Genomic DNA, 9,724 nt, shown 5'->3' on the forward strand with positions numbered 1-9,724 from the left:
TTGTATACTTCGTTAAGAAGCCATAACCTTCTTTATAGTAGAAAAGGTGGGGACGGTGGCTGGGATTGTTAATTAGATGTTCACATTTCTGGATTACTAAAGCTACATGACCATTTCAAATGGTTTTAAGGCCATATTCTTTTTCAACTCCCTTGGCCCACTAATGTAAGAAATAACCGCGTGCGGATGACTTTTGTGTTAGTATAATGTATTGCATTGTTCGTAAATGTATTACATTGATTAGGGTAGACAGTTAGAGAGGTAGTGTTTCTACGGTTAAACTATTTAACTATTTCTGCCATCTCCACCACTTTATAAAATGCATATCAAATGTAATATTTGATATTTGAATAAAAGAATATTTTATGTATTTTTTATAACAAGTGGTATCAGAGCGGTCTTCCTAAACGCATGTGAATATGCAATGAGTATTTGAAGCTGTGCATATGTTTATGTGTCTTTGAAAATCGTGTGAGAGAACAACAAACAATCTTTGTGTCTATGCTACGACAATCCAAGCAATCTTTGTGTATGTAAATTGATTGTAGTTCCCTCTTTCTTTAATCTGCAAGGGGAAGTTAGGGCTTAGAAACAAATATTGCAATTTTAGTGAAGTAATTACTGAAAAATAAAAGGGATATTTCATTATGGAGATTGTGGTTGATACGCTAGATAAATATTCTGGTTTTAATTTTCATACATGGAAAATAAAAATTCAGATGCACTTAATGAATAAAAATTTATGGGGAATAGTGAGTGGAAAAGAAACGAAACCTACATATGAATCTAAATTATTAGAGTGGGAGAACAGAGATGATAAAGCCAAAGCTATTATTGGTCTTGCCTTTTTTGATTCATAATTACATCATATAGATTTGGATAAATCATCAGAAGATAATTGGGATAACTTAAATAAATTATTTCGAGCAAAGGCATTAAATGCAAAATTCTCTCTAAAACTTCAATTGTTTAAGTTCAAAATGGAAAATGGAGTCAAAATGTCAAGTCATATAAGTAGTTTGAGATCTCTTATTAGACATGTTGTCTTCAAAATTTGATTCTCTCTGAACATCCTTAAAATAATATGATTTGAACCTGATGTAGAAATGACATCAACGATAAGGAAATTCTCAAGACAACATATCACAAGGTTTGGATTGACCTTCTACACTTCGGACTAACCTAGAGCCCAGGCGGGTATACCTTTGTGAATTAAATTCACACTTTTAAATATAAACCCACAACAAACTAGTCCTGAAAACCAGTGGATCTATTCACCTTGAAATTAACTGAAAACAAAGAGTGGAGTTATACTTAGATTCAGCGTTTCGATCAACAAAACATGCAATAAACAACTTTGAATCAATACCAGTGCCTTATCCAAGGTCACAGAGTCATCTAAAACTCAAATAATACTCCTTAAACAAAATATCTTTACGCATCCCATTGGTTTGATTTCTATGGATCCTTGTATATGCCTGACATCTATAAGAATTTATGCGTTCCAAATTAAGCTATGATCATCAAGATTCAAAGTCTCTCCCAAAGAATTTACTGGTATGAGTGATCCCTGCATCTTTAATTTCCCTCCTCAAGAGAAAAGCTAGCTAACACTCCTACTAAAAATTGCCTTACAATCCCATTTCAAACAGAATAACCCTAGATTATTCAGAATGAAAACAGTAAACAAATTGCAAACACACTTGAAGACAACACAAATCTTCACTCGAAACCAACGGTCTGTATATTAATATCAAGCTCAGAAGATATTACAAGAAGTTTTTTGAATTTTCTCCATTAAACTTAGAAAAGCTCAGATAAATTTCTGCAGCGTTTTCTTACAACTTTTTGCGATCCCTTTTCCTCTAGTCCTGATATCCATTTATAACAACATGGATGCACAAAGCTTCAGACTTCTCGACGAGAGTTTGTTACAATCATTTCTTTTCAAAATAAAGAGGTTACAAGCTTTTCGAAAAAATAGTTACAAGCTCCTTTCGGCCTCTACAGTTTCTTCAACAACCTGTTCAGTTGCAACCTCTTCTACCTTTTCTAGGGCGCTCTCCAATTGTTCCGAATCATGGGTGGCATATTTAATTGTCCACTCACCATACACCTCTTCTGTCGGCCATGAGAAATTAATCACTTTATCCTTGGTCTTAGTCAACCTTTTCCAAGAATTTCTCATTTTGTTGACTTTTGAATTGAGAAAACTATAATGTGACTTAATTTTCTCTATCTCTTGTATTGTGACAACAAAGAAAGAAGCATCATCAAGATCAATAATTCCTTTAACCCTTGCTAACAATTTAGCTTCTATCTCTTTGAGCCACATTTGTTTGTCCTTTAATTGATCCAGGCTAGTAAAAACTCCTGGGAGCAACTCAAAAACTTGATCAGTGTACTCCTTTTTGCACAAACTAACCTTCCTATCAACATTATCCACCTCTGTTGCTAATTGCATTTAGACTTTAGCGACATTAGAACTGGATTTGATGATGGGATTGGCCCTTGCTTCATCGCAGGACACACACATAAACTCTAAATCTTCTCCCTAGGCCTCCATTTGTCAAAAATAGGTGTCAAGATGGCCTTGTCTCTCCTGAGCTCATTCCATATATCCATAATTTTACCTACATTTTTGTAGAGCAATGAGGCATTTATTGTATCTACAAAACTAGAAATTGTAGCCCTTACTCTCTCCTCATACATCTTTGCATATAAGGCCTGAGCCTATTTCAAGTTTTCTAATTCTTGAGGAGTAATTTCAACCATTTGAGAGCTGGAGGGTGTTGGAGAAGGTGGAAACTCAATGATAGGACTAGTAGGTGGAGGTCTTGCAGGAGAAGAGGAGATCATCAGTGTTGAAGACTCACCTTGATGGTATTGTCCGGTAAACTAGCTCTGCAGCTTGGCAATGATGCTATCCTTACCTCTTACCTCCTCCTTGGCATTGTTATAGGCCTTCAAAACTGTTTCCAACTTGACTTGGATGGCCTCCTTCTCTTTGGCTTCCTTTTCTGCTACTACAACACTGAATTTTGTAGTCTCTAACACTGTGCTAGCAGCTTCCACTAACCCTGTACTCTACACTCTCTTCACCATCATCCCACCAAGGTAACTTGACCCTGAGGTGTCTTTGCTTTTCTTGCTCTCATTTCTCTTGAGAGACCACATAACAAGTGCAGCATTATCCCTACTAAAAGTAATCCCCTCCATGTGTTTAGTCTCTTTTCTCACTGCATCTAGTACCAGGGCATCTGCTATATCCCATTCGGGTAAAATAAGCACTCCAGCTTGTGCTACCATATCTCTTCCTTGCTCAGGGGTGATGGTTTTGAATTCTTCCATCATCTCTTGCTTTATTTCCTCATCTACCAGGGCTGGATCTTTATTAGGCTGCTCAACCTTTCTCTTTTCACATCTATCATTATATTTATCTATATGTTGTTTCCAAATAAACTACATAAATGCTTCTGATGTGACAAAATTGTTATCAGCTAGGAAGGCATTACTTGCCTGTTTTATCTCAGGATCCCACTCCTGGCCTTTGAGTTCTGTGGCAGTGATATCCATTTCAGCAACATTGGGTTCTTCTGGCATTCCTTCCTCCACTTCATCATAAGTGTAGGCAATTTCCCCTAAACTACCTAACTGTAGGAGTTGCTCAGCTGCTGCTTGCTCATTTCCTATATGGATAGGGGATTGAGATGGGGAATACAAAGGTGTATCTGATTGTATTTTTTTCCCCACCCTTTGCTTCTTTGGGCTTTCTTGGATGTCAATGACATCTTATATCTTCCTCTTTCCTTTGGAGGTAGAGGGCTCCCCTGTTGTAGGCATCAGCACACTATAACTAGATTTCTTATGCAATGTATAATCACCAGGAGGGATTGCTTTGCCAGTAGCTGACCTATTCAAGATCATTGTTGCCTTCTCAGGGTTACTTTTAATTACAGCTTCCCTCTTCTCCTTCAAGGTCTGCATCACATCTTCAAAGCAAACAATCAAAAACTTTATTTTCTCCTCTAGAGGGAAAAAAAGTAGACAATGGGTCATAGCTGGCATCAAACTGATGCACAAAATCCAAGGCTTTCTTATAAGCCACCCACTTCTCTTTCCTTAGCTCCTGCTCATCTAGATCAAACTCATTTCTGATGAGGTCTTCAGGAAACTGGAATTGATGAGGCCTACCTCTACATGCTAACTTCTTTCTAAACATACTTTTGAAGAAGTCTTCTGGGTCAGCACACCTGGACACTGCAGTGGACAAATGATAAGGCTTGAGGAAATCCTCAAAGCAATTCCAGCCTCCCTTTGTTATTACAAATTGGTGGGCTATGGTAGCTGCAGGGAAAATAGTCCCCTTACCCCTGCCTGTCAACTCTGCCTCTTGTAAACTACCGATTTGTCCAAGGATCTCTGCAATTCCTACTTTAAAAGGGACCTGGTAAGGTAGCAAAAATGGGGTGCCTCTGAAGCCAAAAACTGATAACTATGGAGACTGGATACAAATACATGTCACCCCAGTTATGAACAATTTTTATGTTCTCTGTGAATTCTTTTGATCTTATGAATTCCAGAAGAACTTTGGGGATTCTTGGGTTCTCTGAGCAGAGGAGAGTCCTAATCTTGGATGCAAAGTATTTGTCAAACTTCAAGAAACTAGCATCCTCTCTATCCCATGATAATACAGTACTCCATAATTGTACCAGCATTTTTTCTCCTTCTTTCTCTTTAACAAGGTCCAGTCCATTGGCAAAGTAATCACCACCTTTGAAGAGAAAAAGATGCATCAGGAGTGAATACCATCCGAAGGCCTATCCACCTTTCCATTCTTGATTCCTGTCAACCCTCCATGGATAGCATCAGCAATAAAAGAAGCATAATCAAATGTAATTGCCAGAGAAGGATTCAAAATCTGAGCAATCATTAACAAGTAATGATTTGGCATATTTGCTTCAGCATTTTCTCCCAAAACTTGACAAAGTGCCCAATACATTCCCTTAGCTCTCAGGGTGAACATACTTAATGAAAAGGGCTAGTGTGTTGGGTCCTACAACTGTTAACCCTCCAATCTTCACAAAAAACTCCTTGAGAGGCCCACTCCTGACATGACTCCTCTGTGCACCATAAATTTGGGCTAACGATGTGAAATTTATAGGTTCTAGAAAATTGGTGAACTCATTAAGCCCAAAAGCTTTCCCAAATTCTTCAGCATTAATCTCAACAAGGGTTTTCCCATTTATATCTCGGATGCTTCTTGTGACTGAATCATAGTTGAGCGCAATTTGGGTCAACAAATCTACATCCATAAATACCCCTGGGACTACCAGTTTCCCAACATCTAACTCCCAAATACTGTTTTGTGGGGCCGGAGAGTTTCTCATTCTGAATCCAATCTTGAATAACCCCAATCCAGATAATCCAACCTGTGGGTTTCTCAACCAGTTACCTTTGTCATACAGTCCTTCTCCTATTTTTAAACGGGGAGCTCTAGGCACTAATTCTTTTACTTTTGATGCCTGATTAGTTGACAACGTCAACTGTTCTAAAAAATCATCACAGACACTCCTCTCTGAATAGTTAACTTTGCCAGAAAATTCTCTTTTAGGAGCCATTTTGAAAATGTAAGGAAAGAATACAACTCTTAAACAATTATGTGATAAATCAATTATCTTATCTAAAAAAATACACAGGAATTGCTACACAAGAATACGAGAGAACCTGTTCTTCACTTGAAGGAATGTGCTCTGCAACTGAACCAACTTGCTTTGTACCTGAAGAAAATAACTCTGCGTCTACTCTTCTGCAGAATCCTTTAAAAGATATCTTCACCTGGTTGGTAGGAAATCAAATATTGTACTTAGGGTTTTAACTATGACATTGATTCTGCATGCTTCGGCTGTCCCTTCAAAATTGAATTCATATGAGAATTCATATTTTTCGCTCCAACGGGTCACAACGTTCCTGCAAGTGTTTCATTTTTCTCTTTCGCAACTTCACAAAGCATAACTATCGGGCAGCTTGATCCTGCGAAATAGCGCCGACCATCTGATCAAAAGAAACTTGATCGAACGTTAGATTAACTAATAGCTTTAGCTCCGTGTTGGGTCCCACTTCTCTATTGGCTACATGATACCACGTGGCACCCAACCATTGGCCTCAAAATTTCTTTCACATTCCACTTAATACTAGCCACGTGTCTTTCTTTTATACCGCTGGTTCCACCTTGACGGGCCCACAACTTTCTTCTTATACCATATGTCGCCGGACACATGGACGACTCTTGTTCACTCTTGCTATTTTGCAGGGTATAAAGGACGAGCATCTTACCCTTGCGAAATAGCGTGGGCTGTCGGATCATCTTTTAAACTGATCGACAGTTAACCATCTGAAATGGCTTTCGGGAGGGGTGGGCCCACTGATTCATACTGAACACCTGGCATCTAATCATCTTTTGAGATGACATGTCACCTTTTTTATTTGCTGAGAGAAAGCCACTGGGCTCCAGTAAATTATTGACAGCTGTACCTGCGAGGTCATCTCCTAACTACGACCTGACTCACCTCTGGGGCCCGCCTTTTAGCCTTTAATCCTGACCCGCTGACCATTGTGACTTCTGTCGCATGCCACCATTTTACTCGCTATTATCAACCAGTTGGACCGTCTATGTGGCATGCCATGTCATTTTCACAACTTTGATGGTTTTAAATTATGCGCAACTTCGCCTAGTGAAATAACGCGAGCCGTGGATCCACCTGCAAGATGCGCACTAGTTACTGGGCCCGACAACTTTAAGAGAGACATACAAAGCATAAATTTTTTGATAAATTAACATAACCGCCTAGGCAAACAACAAGGGGGGACACTTCCTATGACCCCATGACCCATTACTTAAGTGAATAAAGTAACAGAAGATTAGAAACCAGAGGGTTTAAAACAAACACAAGAGGATCTAAAATTAAAAACCCTTAAACCCTTGAGGTCTAAAACAAAGCCGAAGCATTTGAAACTACACCCTATTCAAAATTTTAACAACCATAGCCAATCATGGGAAAAGAAAAACCCATTTTTAATTAGTGATAACAACGGCTCTGACTGGGTATGGTTGATCGCAAGGTCAACACAAGAAAACTCAGAAACTTTGGAGAAATAGACGAAAACACAGACCAAAACAGAAAAGCCGGAAATGAACAAAATATGTACAAACAAAGGACCTACCGTGCATGGACATTAAGAGAAATAATGCTTTAGGAATTGTCCATGCACTGGAAATTCCTGCATTTCATCATCCATATTCTTCAAGAAATATGAATCCTTACCATTTAAGTCACAAACCATAAAAGGGCCAATCCATAGTGATTCAAATTTCTTGTGCTTTCCCTTATCTTGTCCCTTTGCATTCCACTAAAGAACCATGTCATCAATTTGAAACTTCCTTAATGATGTCCTTTTATCAAAAAGATACTTTGATTGCAACTAGATCTTCTGATTTCTCTTATGGGCAAAAGTCCTAAGCTCCTCCATTTCTACAATTTGGATCATTCTGTTTTCCATTGGTTCAGATACATCCATGTCCTCATTTTGCAAAAACTTATACACTGGAAGAAGGTTATTTACCGGCAACCTAGCTTGGGTGCCATAGACTAATTCAAAAGGTGACATTCCAATGGATTTCTTAAATGTTATTCTATTTGCCCATAGAGCCAACTTCAATTTTTGATCCCAAGACCTTTTATTCTCTTTCAGAATTTTCTTGATGATATTCAACAGACTTTTATTGTTGGATTCTGCTTGTCCATTCCCCTGAGGGTGATAAGGGGAAGAGTATGACATGAGTATACCATGACTAGTACAAAAGCCTACAAACTCTTCTGATCTAAAACACATGGCATTATCCATCACCAATTTTGTAGGCGTTCCAAATCTAGTTACAACATTATCCATCAGGAAATCAATGACCACTTTACTAGTAGCTCTTCTTGTAGGGATGGCTTCTATCCACTTGGTGAAATAATCAGTGGCCACTATGATCCATCCATGACCTCTCTGTGACCTCTCAACAATCTCTCCAATAAAATCAATGCCCCATTGGACAAAAGGAGCTTCTACAGAGACTGGATTTAAGGGTAGGGCTCCTTCATACTTGAGCTTGGATGAGAATTTCTGACATGGATCACATTTCTGAACATATACATGAGTATCTTTAAATAAAATGGGCCAATAATATCCAGCCTGGATTATCTTACCAGTAGTAGTCTTCGTAGAGTAGTGACCTCCACATACTCCATCATGCATCTCAGTCAATACCTCTTTAGCTTGGAATTCATCCAAACACATTAGTAACTCACCATCTCTTTTCCTCCAGAAAAGGTCACCCTAAATGAGCACATATTTTTGGGACTTGAGTTTTAGAGTTCTTTTCTGATTATGTGTCATTTCTTCTGGGAATGTAGCACCTTTCAAAATTTGGACTATCTCTGTGTACCAGGGTTGTCTCTCAATACTAGTGACCAAAGCATCTCTAACCTCAACATTGTTTATTTCTACATTTATGAGATTCGACTCAGTCATGAGCTTAGCCAAACCTAAACCTCTCACCAATTTGGTGATCTTTATCTCCAAGTTGGATTCTTAAATTCTATTAATCCATCTGCATCTCTTCCCAGTAACCTCAGACTGAGACAAAATATTTTTAACTGCAGCATGTGGGACATAGGCAATGATATTTGCATTCACTAAATATGGCCTAAAAGCCTTAACAGCTTTGACTAGGGCATAAGCTTGTTTCTCCATGGTTTCATATTTTAGTTCTGCCGCCTGTAGAGACTTACTGTAGAAGGCTATGGGATGTTCATATCTTTCATTGTCCTTTTGTAGTAATACTGCAGCCACAGTATAATATGAAGCAAAAGAAAACAAAGAAAAAGGCTTACTATAATCAGGGGATTTCAACACTGGTGCCTCCTGGATTGCCTTCTTAATCTCAGCAAAAGCTTTTGAAGCTTCTTGATTCCAATAAAATTTTGTATCCTTCTTAAGCAATTTGACGATAGGCTTCACTATCTTTGCAAAATTTGCAATGAATCTCCTGACAAAATTTACTTTACCTAAAAAGGATTGGATACCTTTCACATTTTTAGGTTCAGACACCTTATTAATTGCTTCAATTCTCTCAGGGTCTATTCTTACCCCCTCCTTGGAAACTATGTGTCCCAGTAACTTTCCCTCGGTGACCCCAAAATGACATTTCTTGGGATTTAGTGATACACCAAATTCCAAGGCTTTATTGAACACCTTCTCTAGATCTCCACAATGATCATCAACTTTCTTAGAGAAACAAGTTAGATCATCTTGATAAACCACCATGATGATGTTTATGAATTCTTTGAAATCTACATCCATAGCTCTCTGAAATGTAGCTCTTGCATTTTTTAATCCAAATGGCATTCTCACATATACATAAGTTCCCTAGGGAGTAGTGAAAGTTGTCTTAAACTATTCCGACTCCTTTACCGACACTTGATTATATCCTGAGAAACCATCCATCATGGATAAAAGATCACATCCTGTCACTCTCTGTAGCATGGCTTCCATATTTGGGGATGAGTAGTTATCTTTCAAGGAAGCAACATTTAAATTGCTAAAATCTACACACAATCTGATGTCTCCATTTTCCTTCCTCACTGGGACCAAATTGGAGACCCATGAAGAATGCCTT

The sequence above is a fragment of the Cryptomeria japonica genome, chromosome 7 (assembly GCF_030272615.1).
Source record: "Cryptomeria japonica chromosome 7, Sugi_1.0, whole genome shotgun sequence".
In the NCBI taxonomy this organism is placed as follows: Eukaryota; Viridiplantae; Streptophyta; class Pinopsida; order Cupressales; family Cupressaceae; genus Cryptomeria; species Cryptomeria japonica.